The sequence below is a fragment of the Psammomys obesus genome, unplaced genomic scaffold (genome assembly GCF_907164565.1).
Source record: "Psammomys obesus unplaced genomic scaffold, mPsaObe1.curated_primary_1811, whole genome shotgun sequence".
Lineage (NCBI taxonomy): Eukaryota > Metazoa > Chordata > Mammalia > Rodentia > Muridae > Psammomys > Psammomys obesus.
Window position 1 is genome coordinate 26,548,619 of NW_026595981.1, and position 23,990 is coordinate 26,572,608.

At 45.6% G+C, this 23,990-nt stretch overlaps 1 protein-coding gene across 2 annotated transcripts in view; it reads right to left on the bottom strand.

Annotated features, from left to right (window-relative positions):
• The window catches only part of Dcakd (dephospho-CoA kinase domain containing), a 34,481-nt gene that overhangs the window by 8,155 nt on the left and 2,336 nt on the right, over window positions 1–23,990 (bottom strand). The window contains exon 2 of one of the 2 annotated variants that reach the window (XM_055619594.1): window positions 13,257–13,417. The exons of the other annotated variant lie outside the window; for it this stretch is intronic. The gene's annotated coding sequence lies outside the window, so the exon portion shown is untranslated. The remainder of the gene's footprint in view (window positions 1–13,256; window positions 13,418–23,990) is intronic. 2 annotated transcript variants of the gene reach the window in all.

Below are 23,990 nucleotides of genomic sequence, written 5' to 3' on the forward strand. Positions count from 1 at the left end.
TTGAAGGCCAGCCTGGTGTACATAACAAGACCCTGTCACAAAAAAAATAGAAAAGAAAGAGGCTGGAGAGATGGTTCAGTGGTTCTGAGAATTTGCTGCTCTTGCAGAGGACCCAGATTCAATTCCTAGCACCCACGTGATGGCTCCCAACTACCTGTAGCTCCAGTTGCAGGGATCTAACTCCTTCTGGCTTCTGCAGGCTGCAGGCACATACCCGGTATATATACATATATGCAGACCAAACGTTCACACAGCAAAAACCAAAACCAAAGAGATAGTAATTTATGCAAAAACAGTGAACCCACTGGTGTACAAACCTGTATATAGTGAACACCTACATTTTAAGCACCTTTATGTTCTTAGTGGCTATGCTGGACCTCAAAATAGGGAAATAAATTGATTTCTTGATGATTACCACTTATATCCTTGTACCAGAGTCACATTCTGGTGAAACAGCGGTTTGGGTAGAAAAAACTTAGGAAGTCCTGGTCTAAAGCCAGGAAGGTCCAGCTCTTCTTTTCCTCAACAGCAGTCTGGAGAGACGGCTCAGAGGTTAAGAGCACTAACTGCTCCTCCTGAGGCCCTGAGTTCAATTCCCAGCAACCACATGGTGGTCCCCAACCATCTGCACTTCTGGCGTGTGGGTGTACATGCAGACAAAACATTGTATACGTAATAAATAAATAAAGAAAGAAAAGCTACGACTGTCGGACTGACCTGAATGGCCCTGGAAGACCATCTAGCCAAGCTGACCTCAACCCACCTACACCCATCCTGAGAATGAGATGCAATCCAATCTCCAGGGCTAGAGCAGCCTTGGTGATCCTGGTGTATGGTAGGGCGAAGAACAGATCCTATCTCTTACAGCAGCAGTGAGGAGCAGAGGACTCACTATATAGCTGAGGATAACCTTGAACTCCTCCTCCCAAGTACAGGGATTCTAAGCATGCACACCATTCCCAGTGGCTGATTTCTTGATTATACTATGTTGTTCTGCAGAAAGGAAGGTGCCTGCTTACTGTGACCAAGACGCAGACACACAGGCTCCCATGGTGACCAAATGAACAGCTACCCTTTCCAGGGCCTTGGACTTCCGTATGTAGAAATAGCCAGTCCCTTCGCCTTTAGCAGAGACGGGGGGTGGGGGGGGGCAGAGGAGCTCATGCATGGGGAGGCTCTTGGCTGCTGGCTGGAAGGGGCTGGATAAGAACCAGCTGTTCCTGTCCAGCAGTCCCTGGATGACTCATTCCCTCACCAGCTGTTGACTAAGCTCCACTGTGCTAGCAGCAATGTGCCGGGGACCCCTCGGACAACCTATGGAAACCATGGGTCTTGGCCGTGGGGAAACTGGAGACAGACCGGAACAAATGAAAACAGCTGGGAGGAGAGCTGGGCCTCGATGGCCCAAAAGCCCCTTTGCAGTCCAGGCACCGCACAGATTAGGTCCTACCAGGAAAGGAAGCTGAAGCAAGAGGCCACTGTCCTTTTAAAGCCCAGCAAGGCAGAAACCAAGGTTTAGACCAAATTGCCTCTGCAAGTAGCACTCAAACCTGTCAATAGCTCCCTCAAGCACACACGAACAAATGGCCACCTTAACAACCTATGCTGCCAATTAAGCTGTTATTTTCAAGAATCTACCTCACAGCCTCTCCTAAGCCTGGTCAAATCTGAGTCCTCTACAAAACCTTCAAAAAAAAAAAAAAAAATGTAGAGCCCAGGCTGGATGCCAGCTATCCGTGTGCCCTCAAGAAGCTAGGCAAGTGCTCTCCAAATGATGGATGGCGGAGCCCCAGAGGCCTTGTTTTTTTCTGGACCTCAAGTCTCCATACCTGTCCACAAAGGACCCAGCACAGGGTCAGATCCAGAGGGAGACTGTGTTATAGATGATTTCTTCTTCTGAAAGCAGCAGAAAATGCTCAGCTGGTAATCAAAGAATGGCATGACCGATGGAAGCCTTGGTCTCCCTTTGAAGAATTACATGTATTGGCCGGATATGACAGCTCACACCTTTAATCCCAGCAGAAGCAGGAGGACCCCTTTTGAGTTTGAGGCCAGCCTGGTCTACATAGTGAGTTCCAGGACTGCCAGGGCTACTTAATGTGTATGTGAGTATGTATAGAGGTCAGAGGACAGCTTGAAGGCTGATTTTCTCCTTCTACCACGTGGGTCCTGAGGATGAACCCCAACTGTTATGCCGGCAGGAGGCACCTTTACCTGATGAGCCACCTTGCTGGCTCAAGGCCTGTTTTCAGAGCTGGCTTGGCTGGAGGAAAGCTAAACATCCAGAAGGGAAATGGAAACTAGTGCCAGGAATTCAAGTGTGGGATTTGCCAGCCAAGGCAGGGCTGGCAGAAAAGCAGGACTCTGATTTCAAGAGATATATCCAAAGCCTCCTCCCCGTTACTCTCCATGTCAGGGGAGAGGCACAGGTACAAAAAAGACTTAGAGGCAGGAGTGTCTACATCTCAAATCTGCAGTGAGCACAAAGACCCAAGAGGAGGCTCCACACTATTGTGCTCTGCGAACAGTGGGTTCTCTCAATGAGGTACTCCAATATTCTTGGGCCCAGGGAATACAAAGAAGGGACATTTGGGGAAAAAGCTCTTGGAACTTCCTCTGGTTTCTCTTTGAAAAGATGAGTGGACTGCTTCGTGTACTTCCAGACAAGCCTTACTGCCGGCCTAAATGCACAGGCCTACTATGCCTTGACCCAAAAGTCCCCACTTAACTTCTGGAGCTTAGATCATGACTGAAGGACCACCTGATCACCACTCTTCTGCCTAAAACCTTCTCTGCCTCCCTCTCCCCTTACGACTACACACAGAGGTCCCCAGAACTCCTCAGTCTCTCTCTGGACATGCTTCTTTTTCATCTCAAGTCCTCCATGTATTCTGTTCCCAATGACTCTTGCTCTTTTTTTTTTTTTTTTAAGATTTATTTTTTATTTATACAGTATTCTGCCTGCATGTATACTTGCACGCAAGAAGAGGGCACCAGATTTCACTATAGATGGTTGTGAGCCACCATGTAGTTCCTAGGTATTGAACTCAGGACCTCTGGAAGAATAGCCAGTCCTCTTAACCTCTGAGCCATCTCTGCAGCCTGCTGGCTGACTCTTATCTTATAACCACTGTTAACTCACCCAACCAGACAAACAAGCGGCTCATAGTCTGGAGTGGAGCACACAGTATGTGATGGTGAAGATAGGAATGGTACCAGGAACGATGGGGGAGGGGTGTTTACGGTCCTGAATGAGACTGGAGAAGTCTGTGTGAGCCAGGGGCCCACATTAGCAACAGGCAAGTCCCTGTGGCCTCTGAGCCGCTTCCAATGTGCCCTGTACAACACCAGGCGCTAGGCCTGCCTGCCGGTCCTGCCACTCTCCCTCCCATGAACCCCCCCATGCTCTGTACTTCTGTGTGTGACTTTTTGTATGTGACAAACTTTTAAAGATTTACTTTAATTATGAGCATGTGAGTGCAGGTGCCTGCAGAGGCCAGAGGCATTGGATCCCCTTGGAGGTGGAGTTACAAGAAAGTGGGTGCAAGGAACCAAATTTGGGACCCCTATGAGACCAAAACAAGCTCTTGAGCCATTTAACAGCCCTTGTGTATGACTATTTTTAAGCGTCAGATAAAACAAGTTCCCTGAAGCCACAAACAATGTCTAACTCATTCCCATCTCCAGCATCTTGCATGATGTTCAATGTCTCATTGAATATGAGGGCAACATTAAATTACTTAACCTTGCTTTGACTCAGTTCCTTCCGATGTAACTCAGAACTAAGGGAAACTACTCTTCTAGAAAGGGAGTGCTCTGTTAGCTGGGAGATGTGGTCTTCCAAGGTGGCCTAGGCTAGCCTCTAACTTGCAGCAACCCTGCTCACCTGGGATTGCAGGTATGTACAACCATGTCCAGGTAGAGGAAATCTCTGGTAACTAATGGAGTGAATGACCGGGGAAGGTAGGGCATTTGGGATCACATTCTCCTGTAAATAGCAAACCAGGGACTGGAAGAAATCTCTTGCTCTGCTTTCCATGTCATCTGAGAATGGTGATGGCTGCTGGGGGGGAGGGGGCACAATGACGACACAGGACCTACAAGCACTCGGTGGGTAGCCATGCTCCCTTTCCAGGAAAAGCTGGAGATACCAGCGTGAAGCATTCTCTGGCCCCCAGTCTGTTTGCAGCCGGGCAGGACCTGGCTGCTCATTAGGGTGCAACTCACTTCTCAGGGTGTCGCACTGGGCATGTCTGGCCAGCTGGCCACTTCTCTCTTTCAATTGCTCTCCAAAAGGGATGTATCCATTTTCCTCCAATGATCAATATAATCATTCATGAAAAACGAGCCATTCCTGCCTTGGGACCCAATTATTTTCTTGTGGAACCAATGACTGCAAAGATATATTGTTTGCCAGTTAACTATTAAGTGCTATTTTTATACACTTTACCCACTCCTAATCGGCCTTTATTGGTAAGGGTTTGCGGTTTAAACCGGAGACATTTCTGCTAGGTCTATTAAGGCACAACTTTCTCTGGGCTGCCCATTACTTGGAGGGAGTGGCAAGAGGGGGTCAGGAACCAGTCCCCTTTCCTTGTGCCCATGGCCAACACCAAGTGGAGGGAGGAGACAGGCTCAGCACAGACCAGCACTCCAAGAAGCATCTATGAATGTGCTGGGCTGCTATGCAGACATTAATGCAGAAAAAGGGTTGCGGGGAAGGCTCACCCCAAGAGGCTTTGTAATCAGAAGAATCTTGGGCAATTTCCTTCAGCATTCAGAACTTCCCTTTAATCGAGTAAAAAAATAGGATTAGTAATGACTTCACACAGGAGTCTTGTTGGAATTAAATGAGAGGATGGACAGAGGTCATGGTCACCTCATCTTCCCAATTCGGACTGTGATGTCACAGTCACTGAAGCCTTCTATCTTTCCTGGGCAACACAGCGAGAGTCCCTCTCGAGAATAAAGGAAGGAAGGTAGGTAGGCTAAAAAGAGCGAGGAAAGAGAGAGTGCTCCACAGTGACACAACTTGAGTGTGAGGATCAAACTTGCTGCTCCAGCAGTGTCAGGTCAACTCAGCTTAAAGCTCTCCAAGACGTTTGGTGGTGGTGGCGCACATCTTTTATCCCAGCACTAAGGAGGCAGAGGCAGGAGGACCTCTGTGAGTCTGGGGCCAGCCTGGTCTACAGTGCTAGTTCTTGAGCCGCACCCCACTTCCAAGGCACTGTTTAGCGCTCTGCTTCCCTTCCTTTCACAGCACTGACCGATCTAGCCCCACTCGACACACTCTCCACCCATGCCTTTAACCTGCCTCACGGCCTCACAGCTGGAACCCAGCCAGAGAAGCTGTAGGTATGCAGCTGGGTAAGGGAATGCCAGGGTAAGAAAAATTTGGCAGCAATCAAAGTATTACGAATGTGCAATGGTCAACAAGAATTAAAGCGAATCCACAGCATTTCTTCTAATGCTCGTCCATTCTGCAGCACAAAAACGTCACTGCACCCCTGGTCCTGAATATCCCCCACACACGCTCACCTCACAAGCACTGTGCAAAGCACCAGGCAGTGCCTGCACACCTGGGCTACTGCATGCTCTGAGCTGTAGTGTTCTTACCGTGCATAAAGGTCTTAAAGGAAGTTGAGGGCTGCCGATTTAGCTCGGCTGGGAGAGTGCTTGCCTAGCACGCTGCATGGTAGCACAGCACTGCACGAAGCAGGCGTGGTGGCTCACACTTGTAAACCCAGAACTAAGCAGATGGAGGCAGGGAGGTGTGAGGGTCAAGGCTGGGCCAGCGGAAGCAGCTTGGTATGCAAAGGCACTTGCTGCCAAGCCTGATGACCTGGGTTCCGTTCCCAGGACCTCCGAGGTGGAGGGAGAACTGACTCTGCAAGGTGTCCTCTGACCTGCACATGTGCCTCGCTCCACACAGGCATACAAAACGCCCACACAACATACATAACGTAATTTAAAACAACAACAACAAAACACCTTCAATCCCAGCGCTAGGAGGCAAAAGGGATCTGAGTTCCAGTCCAGCCTGATTTACAGAACAAGATCCAGAGAGAAGCCCTGTCTCAAACAAAACAAACAAAAAAAGGATCATTATGTGACTCCTAGCAGGGATTAGGATACAATTTTGGGGATAGCACTAACACACTTTAACCACTCTGCACTCCATATCTGTAAAACAAAACAAAACAAAACAAAAAACAACACAACATCCAAGCAAATATATTCACACATAAACAAACCTTAAAAAAACAACTTTAGGTAGGCATGATGGCACACACCTTTAACGCCAGGCCCTGAGGACCAGAGGCCAGTGATGTGAGTGTGAGGCCAGCCTGGTCTGCTTGGTGAGTTCTAGGACAGCCAAGGCTACAGAGAGAGAGAGAGAGAGAGAGAGAGAGAGAGACCTTGTCTCATAGTAAATGAATGATGAAACTCTGAAAAACACCGGAAATGCGCTACATCCTGCAGTACTTCAAGTATTTAGCCAAAACTTTATTTTTAATTTTTTTTATTAGATTGATATATTTTGTATGTATTTGCAAGCCACATGTGTAGCGTGCTGTCCAGAGGTCAGAAGGCATCAGATTCTCTGAAACTGGAGTTACTTATGGACCTCCCTGAGGGTGTTAAGAGTCAAACCTGAGTCCTCTGTAAGAACAAGTGTCTTAACTGCAGAGCCAACTCTGACCCAAGATTTCATTTTAATTAAAAGTTTAAAAATTACCTATTTTTTTGGGGGCGGGGGCAGATGAAGAGATCAAACTCAGGTCATCAGGCTTGACAACAAACACTTTTATCAGCTAGCTGGGCCATCGCCATGGCACCCATGGTTTATTTTTTTTTTGTCCAAAAATAAACAACCATACCTCTCATTAGTATGCAAATTTACTTTAATTTTCAACAAATGGTAAAATTATACACATACCAAAGAACTGCCTTAAAATACATGTTTTGTTTTTACATGGATACGTTTTGCCTGCTTGTATAACCCATGTATGCCTGATGCTCTCAGAGGCCAGAAACGGGCTATGGACTGCCTGGAAGGAAGTTATAGTTGTTAAGGTGCTCATGTGCATGCTGGGAACTAAAACTGCCCTCTGCGAAAATATCGACTGCTCTTAGCTGTAGAGCCCTCTCTCCAGTTTGTTTCTGTTGTTGTAAATCTGGGTGGGAATCCAGGCCCCTATAGGATGAAACCATCACAAGGGGCCTACTTAGTTCCTATTTATCAGCCTTACCTCTGACCTTTCACCCATTTCCCCAGACCTATCCTAGCACCGCATATACTCAAAACCTGTGCTTTTTCACTAGTAACCCACTGCTGTCTGAGGAATTTTTACACTTTATTGTGTCTGCGTGTTCACACATGTTAAAGTCACGTGGAGGTCAGATGGCCACTGGAGGAAGGGCTTCCTCCTTCCCCCTTGTGAGCTCAGAGACTGGACTTAGGTCATCAGGCAGAAGACAACTTCACCCCAAGCCATCTCTCCAGGCCCAATCACTACTTACTTCCTTTTTGTGTGTATGTGTCTCTCTGTAAGTATCACACTGTGTGTGTGCAGGTCCTCATGGAGAACAGGTATCAAATGCCCTGGAGCTGGAGTTACAGGTGGTTGAACTGTCCAGTGTTGGGAATCACACTTGGGTCCTCTGGAAGAGCAGCAAGCACTCTCAACTGCTCTGCCACCTCTCCTGCCCATCCTCTTCTGAGTTTTTATTTGAAATGTTGGCCATTTATTAATGACGTGGGCAATTTTGTAATGCATGAGCATCATTTTTCCAAGTTGACTGATATCTTGACTTGAGAACCAACAGTGCTTAGCCAGGTGTGAGAACACACAGCTGAATTCCCAGAACACAGGACAGGGTGGGAATAAGTGTGAAGCTAGCCAAGGGTTCTGTAAAGAAACAAGCTCAAAGGAAAAACAAAACCAAAGAAACTATCAACGCTGAAATTACCAACTGCTTCCCATCAACAGACATACAGCATAGCAGGAACATGCTTAAGATAGTTTTATTTAATTTACTTTTTGTTTTGTTCAAGACAGGGTCTCACTATGTAGCCCTGGCTATCCTGGAACTTAGTACATAGACTAGGGTGGCCAAAAACTCACAGAGATTCACATTTCCTTCCTTCCTTCCTTCCTTCCTTCCTTCCTTCCTTCCTTCCTTCCTTCCTTCCTCCCTCCCTCCCTCCCTCCCTCCCTCCCTCCCTCCCTCCCTCCCTCCCTCTCTCTTTCTAAGGTCATTTTAGAAATTGATGGGCACTTAACTTAAAAATTTGTAACTCATGTTCCAGGGGATCTGTAGTTGTCTTCTGACTTCTTCAGACACCAGGCACAGACTTAGTACACAGATGTACATGCAGGCAAAACATTCATACTCATAACTTATATCTAAATCTAAAAATAAAAAAAAATTAAGCGGGACAGGAAGCGCATGCCTTTAATCCCACCACTCGGGGAGGGAAAGGCAGGCAGATCTCCGTGAGTTGGAGACTGGACGGGTCTACAAAGTGAGTCCAAGACAGCCAAGGCTACACAGAGAAACCCTGTGCTGAAAAACCAAAAAGGAAAAAAAAAAAAAAAAAAAAACAATTCCTTCATTTGTGTTATAGGTGGTGTATGCACGCCTGTGTGCAGATATACAGAACCTGTAGAGAGGCAAGAGATGTCAGGTGTCACCGTTTCATTCCTGCTTGGGGTCTCTCGGTAAACCTGGGGCTAAGCAGCAAGCCCCAATGGGCCTCCTGTTATGTTCCCGTGCCCCGGCCTCCAGCCCTGGGCAGAGACCCATGCCTAGCTGGGGTCTCAAACTCAAATCCTCTCGCTTGCACAGTTAACCGCGTTTACTCACTGGGCCATCTACCCAGCTCAGAAAATTGAACTTTAATGGCAAGGGTAATAGTTTATGGACCATAAATACAGCTTATAACCCAATACAGTTTTTAGAATTAAAAACTGAGGGCTGAAGAGATGGCTCAGAGGTTAAGAACACTGTTTTTCCAAAGGTCCTGAGTTCAATTCCCAGTAACCACACAGTGGCTCATAACCTCTGTAATGGAATCTGATTCTCTCTTCTGTTGTGCATGAAAACAGTACCCATACACATAAATATATCCTTAAAAAAAAAAAAAAAAAAAAAAAAAGAATGTTCTGAAACAGTGTTTAAGGATTTCAGATGATCAATTATAACTCCTACAGTTAACTCTTTGGAAAGGTTACTTTCAATGTAAAATTATCTGTAGTTACAAAGCATTAGCCACTCTGTTCTTCCACATGTTAACTTTTAAAAACTTTCCATTTTTTTTCTTGCAACATTAGATGTTACAATTTCTTCCCTGAGGAGACATGCTTAAATCACTGAGTTCTCTGATGATATCTCACAAATAAGTTTTGGAAGGCTGAAAAGCATTAACGAAATTAGATCTCTGCTCAGTCAAACCCCGACTTCGTCTTTCTGCTTAAACTTCACCCTAAGGGCCACCTCAAGTCTGTACATAGTAACAAGCTTTTGTAACCACAGTCTGAGGTTTGCAAACAAATGGTCATTAAACTCAAAGGTTTAATGAAGTTAGCGCCTTTGGTAGAGGCGGGAGACACTTTTTAGCTACAAGTGCCTATGGGAGCGTGAAGAGAGTCGGTCGTTTGTTCACTGCCACCAGCCTAACTTTTGCTATAAACCCAACATTTCCCTCATCAGTTGCTCTGCACCATCTGTACAGACACCAAGGCAATCGCCTGTCACTTTAAACCTTCATTTGTGAAAAATAACGGTTTTCCCCTCTGTGTGACCTTCTAGGTAGGACAAAACAGTGATTCCTTGTGAATGTCTCCCTTAGAGTCACCCCTTACAGAAAGAAACACCAGCTGAAGTTCTACCTAACTGAACCACAGGCTGTGGGCTGCCCTGAAGCCTGGGAACGAGCTGCAGAAGTTGGTTGTCATTAATTTCTGCATTCTTTTGTTAACAGTATTGTTTGACCAAAGCATTTTACAAATTCCATCCCCATACTTTTCCCCATGAACTCTTTCTGCTGTTTGTAATAGAAATGAGTAGCTGGGCATGGTGCCTCCCCTCTAATCCCCGTGCTGGGGAAGCTGAGTTGAGAGGCTCAGTCTCACCAGCCTGAGCTGTGTGAGATCCTTTCTCAGTCAGTCAGTAAGAACAGCAGCAGGTGACAGGGCATCTTCTACTGTACAAAGCTTTTATTAATTTTTTTCCAATTAATAAAAAGTTTAAAATGCACCCCCCTCCCCCCCACACAACTCTTTTTCTTTCCTACAGGCAGGGTTTCTCTGCGTAGCCCCGGTTGTACTGGAACTTGCTCTGTAGACCAGGCTGGCCTCAAACTCACAGAGATCCACCTGCTTCTATCTCTCAAGTGCTGGAATTAAAAGTGTGTGTCACTAAATCCAACAGTAACAAATCCCTTCTAACTTCCCCCCAAATTTTTATTTTCTTTCAAAAAAAATTTTTAAATGAAACTTTTTAAAAAGTTGCTCAATGGCTGGAGAGATGGCCCAGTGGTTAAGAGCACTGGTTGGGCTTGCAGAAGACCTGGGTTCAAATTTCAGTATCCACATGGTACTTCACAACCATTATTCAGGCAAAACACTTAGGGGAGGGAGGGAGAGGGAGAGAGAGAGAGAAAGAGAGAGAGATTGATTTTGGACTGGGGATATAGCTCAGTGATGGAGTATACTCGGACAACAAGAATTAGCTCTGGAGCTCTGGGTTCAATCCCCAGTACTGCAAAAAAACAAAAAAACCAAAGCAAGTTTCTTGTTATTTGGTTTTTGAGACAGGGTACCACGTGGCCAAGCTGACCTCCCACTGACTACATATCCCAGAACTGTTCCTTCAGCCTCTGCCTACCAAGTGCGGGGACTACAGGTTTGGACCACAACCCTTGGCTAATTAAAAAGTTGATATTCGCACATACATATACAGTGGTAATAGTTGAGAGCATTAAAGGGCTTTCCTCTTGACTGGCAATAACACAGAGCGTATCATGATTGTCTGTACCCTGGTACTTTAGAGGTGGGAGCATGAGGACCAGAAACTCAAGGTCATCCTCAGCTACTACATGGCTGGTTGCCAGAAGCCAGTGTGAGTGAGCAGGAGACCCTCATGTGTTGTGGATGTGAACATGGTCATGTCTTAATCCCAGGGGTGGGATATGGGACTGATATGGGATATCAGACTGTCCGCAGGAGCAGGCTTTTTGCTTTGTGCTGGTTCTGGCGGGGGGCTCGTTGGCAGCTGGAATTAGTTGAATTCTGAGGACTTTGAGGGGTATAAATGATAGCCAGAGGAAGAAGGGGCAGGGGTTTGGAGGAGGACTTCTTGCTGACTTGCTGGTTACCTGGACTTCTGGATTTCCTGACAACAGATACTGGTATTGGCCCCGGAAGAATCCTACAACCCTGCCCAGCAGGAAGAAGAGGGCTACATCCCCTTTCCCTTACAACCTTCTTTTTTCCCCTACCTGGGGCTGGAAGGGAGGTACGACTTTAAGGAACCCTCAAATAAAATAGCATTTGAAAAACTAGTGCCCACACCTACCCACCCCGTCCAAAAAAATAAAATAAAATAAAAAAATCGGGAGGTGGAGGCTGAAGTTTTAAGCCAGTTTTGGCCACAGTGTGAGTTCAAGTCCACCCTAGGCCACACGAAATCCTGTCACTAAACAAAATAAATAAATAAATAAATGAAAATGTTTTTCCTTTCTCACGTCTTCAGATATGTCTCCTACATAACCCTGGCTGGCCTGTAACTCAGAAATCCACCTGCCTCTGCCTCCCAAGTGCCAGGGAGGCGTGCCACCATGCCTGGCAAGATCAAACATTCTAACAATACTATCCAAAGAGATTTAACACATGCTGAGGAGTACACTGAAAACCTGTTTGCAGTGAGCAGACTGTTTTCTGTAAACACGGCAGACTTGTGCACAAGCAAAGCGGACGCTGTGCTGGGAATCAAGGCTGCAGCTAGGTCAAGGATGAAATTCTGCCAGGAAAACCTTGCAGGTATTCGGTGTTGGATTCTGAATTACTTTTTTGGTTGTTGCAGGATCATAAGCCTTTCAGTGTTGTCGTATTTTTAGCAGCTCTCACATTCAGTTAACCTGACTCAGTATGGGGTCAGCACCCAGTTTAAGATGTGGGTTAAAACACACCCACACGCCAAACCCAAAAAGTCAAACATTTTTCAAAACTTCAGTGTTATCTATCACCTTTAAAACTGAAGCACAATGGGAAAGTGTCACCAGGCTATAACTTCCCTGTAATTCAGGGTGATCACAATAGCTGTGAGAACTCTGTACGTAAAAGTTAACATCGGAGATGCCAGGTCTATGCTTCCTGCGGGAATTGAAGCCAGGCACTCCGAGACCCACAATTATTATTATTCTTGGTTTTTAGAAGCAGAGTTTCTGTGTAGCCCAGGCTGGCCTCGAACTCACAGATATCAACCTGCCTCTCCCTCCCGAGTGCTGGGATTAGAGAAGTGTGCCACCACCGCCGGCCCTCATATGTATTTGAATTTTGATCTGGAGCCGAAGGTCTTGCTTTATGTAGCCACGCCGGCCTGGACCCTCCTATGATGGCCTTTATCAGCAGTGGAGTGGGAGATGCCGCCCCCAGACCGCAAGTAAACGAAAGGACTTCAGACAACCAACTGTCGAAGCCATGAAAAATAAGGACTGAAAATTAGATGGGAGATGCACAACAGCATCCACCACCCATCTTGAGAGAGGCTGCACCCCATTTTTCAGATGAGCAAACTAAGGGTGGCAAAGGTAGGGACGGTCACACGACTGGAGAGGACAAAGGTTGGATTCAAAAATCAAAACTGAGTTATCTGCTCTAAAGCGCAGAGGCTTTGGCCGGAACCTCAGATTATCCATCCCTTTCCAGTTGCAAACGTTTCGTTCCTCCGTTGCCACGTCTGCGCAAGGGAAAGAACCCTAGCTTTCGCAAGCTTGTTGTCAAGATGGTGATTAAACCCGCTTGTCTGCCCCACGGTCAGCTACAAATATGTGCTTAAGGAAAAAAAAAAAAAAAAAAAAAAAAGAGCGCACAACGCGCCAAACTCCGCCGCAGGATCCCGCGCAGACCCGGCCCCCAGCCCCGCGCGGCGCCTCCGGAGGAAACAAAGCGAGCGCTCGCGGCTGCCACCCGGCCCGGCCCGCCCCTTCCCGGGGCTAGCGGCTCCCCTTCGCCCGCGCCGCTACCTACCGGGGCTCCGACTCGGCCTCAGCCTCGGTCGCTAGCCCAATCTCGGCGGCGCTTACTGGCTGGCTTGCTGCACGCAGGCGGGACCCGCGACCGTGCACGCGGACCGGAGGCCCAGCCAGCGGAAGGGGCGGGACCGGAAGACCAGGCAGAGTGCCTGCCGCCTGCAAGAGAGGAGGGGGGCGTGGCCGGGCCGAGCTCTGCAGAGCCAGGCTCGGTCCGTGCTGAGTTTGAAAGGTTTAAGGACTTTTCTCGAAGCCCAGCGGGGGAAATGTACTTCCTGCCACAATTTCTATCACTTGGTTTTGTCCCCCTAGGGCAGTGAGGACGGACCTCACATTACAGTAAGAAAACGATTAGGAGAAAGTGTTAGCTATGGCTCCGCATTAGTAACCACAGTAGCCACAGCAGTTAACCGGTGAACACTTTACCCAGCAGGCCTTTTTTGGGGGGGGGTGGGGAGGGGGTGGGAGGGGAGAAGGAGTTTCGAGACAGGGTTTCTCTGTGTAGGTCTGGCTGCTGATTGTCCCGGAACTCGCTTTGTATACCAGGCTCGCCTGGAGATCCACCTGCCTCTGCTTCCCCACTGCTGGCATTAAAGAGAAGGCATAAAAAGGGCATGGTGGGGCACTCTTTAGTCCCAGCCCTCGGGAGGCAGAGGCACTCTGTCCTCAAGAGTCCTTATGGTGGATACTGTTACTCTCATTTTGCACAAGAATTAACTGATATTTCGAAGTCTATTCATTTCTCCGCTCAAAGTTACTTGGTTGGGGCCCACATTCTGTCCATACCTCTCACCTAAGCTCCTCTAGGAGAGGGGAATAATCACTACTGTGCAGTGTTGTGTGCTGTTGAAAGAACTGGAAATACTTAAAAGCACAAGAAGTATTCCAGGTAGCAGGGGGTCCTTGATGAACACCTATCCTGCCCCACTTCCCCCTTCCTAAACAGTATCCTTGCTCTCTGTTGAATTAAAGGTAAGAATCCTGTTTCTTTGGCACCAACAAGGGCATTCTCAGTGCCCTTCATAATGAGGAGCCAATACACTGAATAATGAAGTCATTTGACATTACTATTGTATCACTTTTGCCATTAAAAGAAACAGCTTTCGTCTCAATAAAAGAATAAAAGACAAGGTTTTATTTTGTGTTATGGGTTCAGGAATAGCCGAATAGCCACACACTGACCATTCCTACACCAGACTCAGATTGATGTAAGTTTATTTAATGCTGAAAACTGACCAGTCAAGCCTGGCACGGTGGCACATGCCTATAATCCCAGTACTCAAGGAGGCAGAAGCAATCGGATTACTGTGAGTTGAAGGCCAGCCTGGTCTACAAAGGGAATCCAGGGCAGTCAAGGCTATAAAGAGAAACCCTGTCTTAAAAAACCAAACCAAAACAAAAACAACTGACCTGTCAGGGCCATAATCTGACCTGGGAACCAGACTGTGACACTGGTCTGATTCTAAGGCAGATTTTTTTTTTTTATACAAAAAGCCATAAACAGTAATAACCAGGTAACCAGGTGTAGGAAGTGAGGGGGGCCAGCATTACATCATGTTGACTAGCTAAACATAATTGATTTTGTTCCAAGTGTATTGTGTTGTATCTAGGTAGCTAGACAAACACTTTAAGCTGATTGGCTGGGTTTAGGGTAGGAGAGCTCTTGGGGGCTTTCCAGCTTTCTAGGAGTAATAAACATAGCAGAAGCTATAAATCTTACCTCTAACAGAACATATATTCATCATCTATTGTTTTATTCTAAGCAGCAAGTATTGAACTATTGAATTGTATCCTGGTCTCAGGCACACAAGCCTGAGAACTTGAACTTGAGAATTTCACCTCATGATCAAAATGGAGACTTGGAGGCAAAATGGCTTCTGATATGATAAAGTCTACAGCAGGTATTAACAGAGGAGCCATATTTATGCTAAGAACTAAAATAGTCTCAACAGAAGGAGTTTATCAGGTTACAACACTTGGAACATACATGAGTGAACATGGTCCAGGAACACAGAGTTAGGTTATCCCAAATTCTGTGTTCCAACATGGAAGCAGTTTCAGAAGCTTTATAGTTTTACAGGACAAAGTCACAAATCAAGGCAAGTTTAAAATACACTGGTGAATACATCAGAGAAGTGGTTAGTTCGAGATGGGGGATGCTCTTCTACAGACCTAAGATGCTACCTGATGATATTCTTAACTTTTAGGTCAGTGGAAACTAATGGTCTCCTAAGTTAATAGATTCCAAAGGTTTTAACATCAAGATTTCAGCTCAGAAATAGTGATGGGTAAGGAATGGCTATTCCAGAAGACTAGAACTAGCCCGAAATAAGGTAATTAGCCTCTGGACCTAAACATTCCAATCTCTGCATAGTGCTGCAGCGCTAACCTCTGAGGCTCTGCAGTCATAGCTTCTTTCCAGGCTTTCTCAGTCACAGTCCTCCGGTTAAACAAGGTCACATTTTGTGCATGCAGGGGATACATATTGTTTATTAAATATTATAGGGTCCCTAGTGACTAGCCAGGCCCATTCTTAGGATCTGATGTAGATGGGGCTTGAGTATCGGGCAGGACAGCAGTCTTCAGGAGAGGCACAGGTGGTAAAGCTATTAAAAACAAACTCTTGGATCGTATCAAAACTACTAGCCATCATGATCAGGACCTGACTTTTTCTTTTCTTGCCCTCTCTGTATTTGAAATAATATTTACATGTGGCGTATGATAGGACTACTATACCTAAAGTTAAAATAATCACAAACACAGGCTCACCTAAGGAGGAAAAGTAGCAGATCAAGACAGAAAGCATCCCAACCAGCCAATCAAACTCCCTTCCCTGTGCCATCACACTCCTTACCCATATTGAGCACGTTTTCCCGCTTTGTCTACAGTCATTTGAACTTGAGAGAACATTTGATCTGTTGCCTAGAGCACCTGAAACAGTTCACTATTCTTTAACTAGATCTAGTCTTCCATCTGACCAGCTTGAGCTCATGATAATCACCTCATGTGGGGTAGCTAGCTCCAATTCTAAGAGAGGCTGATCTTCACTATTTAAATGACTGTAACTCTTTTGTATAATAGCCTGATCTGGCCTATTACCTTGAAGTTACACAGTTATATTACAGAGGAAATCAAGTAACAACACAGTATCATTCTGACAGAAATCAACAGTTCTGTGTACCAAAGTTTCCGTGTACCAAATATTATTAACGACAGGGACAGCAACAAAATGCCAAATCTGTCTTAAGGTACAAACTCCATTTTCTGGTTTCCCATAACTGGCGTTTTCCACAGATCATCAGCCCTGGCTTCTGTACTAGGAAGCATTGGCCATTGCCACAGTTTCCTCAGATTCCATCTGTGGTAACACTGTCACCAATCCTTGTTGAGTTCAGGTGCGGGCTCTTTCCCACCTCTTAGTTTGGAAACAGTCCTGTGTAGCTCCTCCAGTGTTTTCAATCTTTTCCTGTAGCACATCTTTTTCCTTTAGAAGAGTTTCCTACACTTTTCCTTTTCTTTAAATAGCCTGTACATGTACTGCCCTGTACATGCCCAGTTTTGAACATTGAGACCTTTTCTGGATACTTTTATGTAAACTTGTAACAAGCTGTAGTCATCTCAGAGGAGCAAAACATTTTTTTTTTCAACTGAGAAAATATGCTTCACCAGATAGTAGTGCCACACACCTTTTTTCTCAGCACTCCAGAGGCATATACAGGTGGATCTCTAAGAGTCTGAGAGCAGCCTGGTCTACAGGGCAAGTTCCAGGTCAGTCTCAAAAACTAAAAAGAAAAAAAAAAAGCCTCCATAAGATCAGACTGTAGAGGGCTGAAGAGATGGCTCAGCAGTTAAGAGCACTGTCTGCTCTTCCAGAGTTTCTGAGTTTGATTCCCAGCAACCACACATCCATCCATAATGGGATCTGATGCCCTCTTCTGACGTGCAAGTGCACATGCTCACAACCATCCATACTGGGATCTGATGCATGCAAATAGAGCACTCATGTAAGTAAAATAAATAACTCTTTAAAAAATCAGGTTTTACATAGGCAGGGCTGTGGGGGCATTTTCTTTGTGATTGATGTGGAAGAGCTCAGCCTTGGGGGGGGGGTAGGACTACCCTTGCTTGGGCCTATGGTTTTGGGTTCTAAAAGAAATCAGGCTGAGCAAGCCATGAGGGGCGAGCCACTAAGCAGCACCTCTCCATGGGCCCTGTTCAGCTTCTCCCTCCAAGCTCCTGTGCAGTTTGAGTTCCTGCTTTGTTTTCCCTCAGCTGACTGTGATTCAAGATATATGAGCCGAATAAACCCTTTCTTGCGCGTATTGCTCTTGGTCATGGTGCATCATCACAGCAATAGAAAAGTCACTAGTACATAAGGAATACCCTTCTTCGTTTGTAATGAACTTAGTTTGTCCTAGAACCTCGACTCTAGCACCAACATTGGTGCCAGTCAGGTCTCTTTGGCTCTAGCATTTGGGCAATTGTGATTAAGCCACCGTGAACATTGTTGCCACTGAAGACTGATGGCTTTTGAACAATTTGGATAAAAAGGGCCTCAAGTCTCTGGGTATCCCATGCAAAAGTAGATAAAGTAAAAGTGACTCTCTGAGTTCAAGTACAGGCTCTTTCCATATGGCTCCAGAGGTCTCCCAGAGCCTTCCAGGCCTGGCAGTAGGTAGTTATTTACACCATCTGGAATTTGAGCTCAAGTTACTCATATGAACTGGAGTGCAGCTGGTAAGTATGGTTATGCCCCATACTGTGAGGTATCTAGCTAGACTTACAGGGCAAATGATCACCACAACCGGTTATATGGTGACAGGAAATGAAGGCAGCTGCGACGGGTTATACCCAGGAATCCACTATGTCTAGGAATTCTCACACTATGTTACTTGAATGTAAGGTTCAGGATCACTTCTCTGAAGAAAACAGGTAACAAAAATTAATGCCAGAAAGTAGATTTATGTGGCTGGCTTTAAGAAAAGTAGAGGAAAGGTTTGTGACTCAAATATCTACGAAGAGGGGCAAGAAAGACTCTAACAGGACAGAGGGGTCAAGATGACTGGACATCTGCATGCTGGGTATAGTCTTTTGATCCATGACCCTTGCTTCTTTACCTCTCCTTGGAAAGTTGAGTAAGTTGACTAGAGCCTGGGACTGTTTCCTGTCCTTTCTTTCAACATTCTGGAGACGGAGGCAGGGGGCTCAGGAATTTGAAGGCCAGCTTCAGCAACTTAGTGAGTTGAGGTCATCAGGACAGTTCTGAGCCACATGGGACTGTCTCAAAGGAAACCACACAAAAAGGAGAGCGGGAGTAGGTGGTTAAAAGTTGAGAGTTGCCTGGCCTGCTGACTCAGATCTGTAATGCCAGCTACTTAGGAACCTGAGGCAGGAGGAGCAGAAGGACAAGGACTGCCTGGGCTAGAGTGACTTCAGAGCCAACCCGAGTAACTTCGAGACTCTGTCTCAAAATAAAAAATTTAAAGGGCCAAGGATGTAGCCTAGTGATAAAACACTTACCTAGTAGCTTAGAGCCCCAAGATCAATCCCCCATATAGATAGATAGATGACAAAATAAATAAAATAGGGAAAGAATTAGGGACTGGGGGAAAATCACAATTTTGCATGCTGTTTCAACCTCATTCCCCTAGAATTTTCTCCTTGCCTCTAGGCCAAGGATACTTATGCTGTCTCTAAATGAATGGTATCTATCCTCCTACCCTCCCCCAACTGAGTCACTCTGCAGCCTTCACTGGCTCTGAACCTGCAAACAGAATTCATCTCACAATCAAATGGACCCTTTGTTTCACACATCCTGACAGTGTCTGAACCTCTTGCACTGTCTACACTATCTAGATTTAGATATATGTATCTTGCCCAGTACCTTAGAACTCACTCCCTCTTAAATTAAAAAAAAAAAAAAATTATTCAACACATTCAGACATTTTTTTTAATGTTGGGGGGCTGTTTTCAAGGTCAGAAGACAACTTGTAGGAGTTGATTTTTTTCCTTTGCGGTGTGGATTCTGGGGGTTGAACTCAGGTTTTCGGATGTGGTATTGAGTTCCTTTCCCTCTGAGCCATCTTGCCAGCCCTATCCCATCTCTTCCTGACAAAGCCCCTCATACTTTGATGTTCCTTTTCTTTTTTGACTCACTGAATTTCACTTTGCTTGTATGCATGAGCATGAGTGGGGGTTATTTTCTGGAACACAGGCAATGTAACAGCACAGAAGACACTAACCCTCAATCAAGGCAGCTCCTTGCTATCTGTGAAGTTCACTCTCAGCAGTACTAAGTTCCTTCTCAGGACACAGCTCTCCTGGCTCTAAGCCAAGAGGCCAAGAAGACTAAATCTCTCATTCTATAAAGCCAGCTCTAACATGTCTCCGTCCTCCCTCTAACAATTAATGTACAGAGCTGGGTGGTGGTGACACACGTCTTTGAACCCGGCATTTGAAAGGCAGAGGCAGGTAGATCTCTGAGCTTGAGGCCAACATTGTCTACAGAGTTCCAGGACAGCCAGGGCTACACAGAGAAACCCTTGTCCCCTTTGGACAGTCTCTCCATCCACCATAGTGCTGGGGTTACAGATGCATTCAGCCACACCTGGCTTTCTACATGAATAATAGGGATTCAGGCTCAGGTTTTCACTCATGCTTGTATAGCAAGCACTCAGACCTTCTGGGCCATCTCCTCAATCTCAGTCTTGGTAATTCAGAGGTTAGGCTGTTAAGAACTCTTTCAACTCAGTTATTTTTCATCATTTAAGAAAGTGACAATAAACCTTGAGTTGACCCCAACTGCTTAGGCAATGATTTCATTTCATCCTGACAGTGGCTTGTGTCTTAGTTCCATCTGGGTCTTAGCATCTAGCCTAGCATATCACAATGCTTCAAGCTTTGTTTGAAGAACAGCCCTGTGTGTCTATTAGAAATGTCTCCTTTGACTTCTACTTCCTAAAACTAAATTTACTTTCCATGTTTATTTTAAATGAATATTAATACATGATTAAATTTATACCATATTCACAAATATCATTAATATTCATTCCTTATTTAAAAGCTTCCACAGCTGGGTATGGCAGTACATGTCTATAATCTCAATATTCAGGAGGTGGGCAGGAGCTGAAGGCCAGCCTGGGCTACCCAATGACTTCTATCCAGGCCAGCCAGACACTGTCTCAAAAAAGAGGGGTGTGGAAGAGAAGGGGGCTGCTAAAAACATAGGTCCAAACTCCTTAGCCAGAAACACAGCCTTTGTAACTTGGCCAGTTCATCATTACAGACATTTCTCATCAAATGCTGCCCTATGGAAGGAAGGTAATATGATTCTTTCACCCAGATCTGTGTTAAAGCATCCCCTCTAAAGTCTCAACTCCATACTAAGCAGTATCGACACTCTGGACGAACCACTGAATAAAACCTGACCTGCTCAAACAAGATAGCTGATGACAAAGATGGACAGGATGGCTTGCCAGCAACAGTGTGATACAACCAAACATCTTGGCATGCAGTCCATTTTCCTGCCTTACTTGTCACACGCCTCCACTAGGGCCTTATCCCTTCTTTAGTACCACTTGCTCATACCTAAATGTAACAATTTTATTGTTACTTTTGTTTTTAGGAACAGAGAACAAACCCAGGATCTCCCACCAGACAAAGGTTCTGCCACTAAACCCTACTCAGCAAATTTTAAGGGCCATTGTGTGCTGTCCTAAAGAATACACAGAAATGGGAGAAAACCCAGACTGTTCTTGTTGGCCATCAGGCATCTCCACCACCTGATCCAGGGACCCAGCAAGAGGAGGATATGTCATCACTAGCTGCATGTCCACGAGTTGCACGTCCTCCCCCGTGCATGTGCTACTCTCTACAGTCTCTACTGTCCCCCACTCTCTTCCCTCCACTCTCACCCAGCCTCTGTGTACCCCCTCCCAATACACCTCCCACATGAGATCTGTCTCATAGTGACTTTACGGTGTCTCTGGCTTAGCTCCTCTCATTCTCCCACCTCATACACTGTAAGGTCTTGGTGGAAAACCACACACACACTGAAGTAAATCTGCAGCTTAGCTTTGGAGGGGGTGTGTAGAGTCCCAGAAGTCACAATGTGGGATCCAGAGCTCACGAAGCCTCCAAAAGCCGAATGTAAAGTGTGTGTTATGGGGAGAAAGATGTGGCTCGATTACAGAAACATGCTTCCCTAGCACAGAGTCCAGCCGTGAGCTGGGTCTCTAGTGTCTCATTAAATGGAAATGGTGGCACATTATTATAATGCCAACACTGGGAGGTAGAGGCAGGAAGATCAGAAGTTCAGGCTAGCCTGGGATATATAACACTGAAAGAAAGAAACAAAGAAAGACAGAGAGAAAGAAAGACAAAAAGAGAAAAAGAAAGAAAGAAAGAAAAAAAGAAAGGAAGGAAACAAAAAGGACTGGGGAGATAGTCCAGTGGTTAAAACCACTTGTTGCTCTTCTAGGGGACCCAAGTTTGGTTCCCAGCATGCACATGGTGGTTCACAACCATTAGTTACTGTAGTTCCAGGGAATCAGACTTCCTCTTCTGGCCTCCTTGGGTACTAGGCACACAAGTACACACAAACACACATAGACAAAACACTTACTATACATAAAATAAAAAGATTTTAAAAAAAATGGTTTCCCGAAACCTTTTTTCACCATGCCACCCCAGAAATATACACCCTCCACTTCATTCTCTATCCCACGGTCCACATGTGGAGGTCTGATGATAAATTTCCAGAAGTCAGTTGTTTCCTTCAATGTAGATTCTAGATACAGAACATAGGTTGCCAAGCTTGCCTGAAAATTACTTCTATGCTCTGAGCCATCTTGTCTTGCTAGCCCCTAACTTATTAAAGTTCAGGGACTGAGAGGAACATTTTTGGTTTGGTTTGGTTTAGTTTGGTTGGTTTCGAGGCGGGGGTTTCTGTGTGACGGAGTCCTGGGTTGTCCCAGCTTTGCTGTTGGGGGATGGTTTTGTGCGCTGTGTATTCAGATGTTTATTTCTATACCCAGAGATCTGGTTGGCGATGTTGACATTGCTATTATTATTGCAGCATCTGTCTCAACGTTGTGTAAAAATTGTTCTTCATCGCCTCTGACTAGTTAATACAAAGCTAAACAGTCTATAGCTATAGTGGTAGAGAAGAGTTAGGGTAGGACTTCCGATCCCAGGGAGGGGGTCCCAGGTGGAGAGAGAGGAAGGAGGAAGAGAAGGAGGAGGGTATCTCTATCAGGGGAGTGGTCATGAGGACACAGATGGAGCAGGAGCAGCCAGGATGGTAGGTAATGCAGCCAGTGGCTGAAAAGTAGTCTTGATCAGTGTAGACAGGTTAGAATAGCTAAATATCTGCCCAGCTATAGTATTTAAAGCTTACTAATAAATATAATAGGTTTCTGTGACATTATTTGGGAGCTAAAGCGGGCATACAAAAGCCCTTACTTTTAATTTTATACTTAGTAGACCAGGTTGGCCTCAAATTGAATACCTGCCTCTACCGACTAAGTGCTGGGATAAAAGGTGTGCGCTACCATACCCAGCTGGCAGGAACATTCTTAAACCCACAACACCAAGCAAGAGGCCCAGTGTTCTTGGGACTGTGTTAGGACTGTGTCTCAGGGAGAATCAAGGGTCCCTTCCAAAAGGTGAACTCCAGTAGAGATAAGTTATCAAGGACCATCCCTTATTTCACACCCAGATGACTAGACTTGTTCGGAGGGAAGAAACCCTCTTGCCTAAGATTACTAAGTGACTGTACTGTATAAACTTATTTTTTTGTAAACCAGAGCCTCAGCTGGGTATGGTGGCACAAACCTTTAATCTCAGATCTCAGGATGTAGAGGCAAATGGATCTCTTTGAGTTCAAGGCCAGCCTGGTCTTGTAGAACAGCCAGGAATACATAGACCCAGTCTCAAAAATCCAAAACAAGCCGGGCAGGTGGCACATGCCTGTAATCCCAGCACTCTGGGAGGCAAAGGTAGGTGGATCTCTGTGAGTTCAAGGCCAGCCTGGTTTACAAAGTGAGTTCAGTACAGTTAAGGCTACACAAAGAAACCCTGTCTCAATAAACCAAAGAATAAAATAAAATAAATAAATCCAAAACAAAAACATAATACAGACTCATGCAGCCCAAGCCAGCCTGGTACTCTCTATGTAGCCAAGGGTGATCTTGAATTTCTGATCCTCCTACTGCTACTTCCTTAGTTCATGGGTAACATTACACCTGGCTTCCAAGGTGCTGGAGACTGAATTTAGGGCTTTGTGTGTTGTTGGCAAGTACCCTACCAACAGACCTGCCAAAAGGATCATTTGGCAACAAAAATACAATCCTATCTTTCTCCAGGTAAAATACCATCAGTGGCTCTCACGTCTTTAGGACATAGTCCTAGTCAACCTCTCTTTGGCCTAATTCTTGCCTGTGTTTTCAAGTTTACCTTTTTGCCTCTCATTCTTTCTCTGTGTAGTACTAAGAATTTAAACCCAGGACCTCAAGCTAGACCAGTTCTCTGCCACTGAGCCATCTCTAGCCGCTTTTGTATTTTCTGCTTTTACACAGCTCACTAAGATGGCAGGCTGGCATTGATCTGCTACCTCAGCCTCCCCAGCAGACAGATGACAGGCCTGTACCACTACCATAGCTTCCAATCTTGACTTGCAAAATGTTCCTCATCCTTCAACCTACAGCTTTATCAATTCATTACAGTACCACAG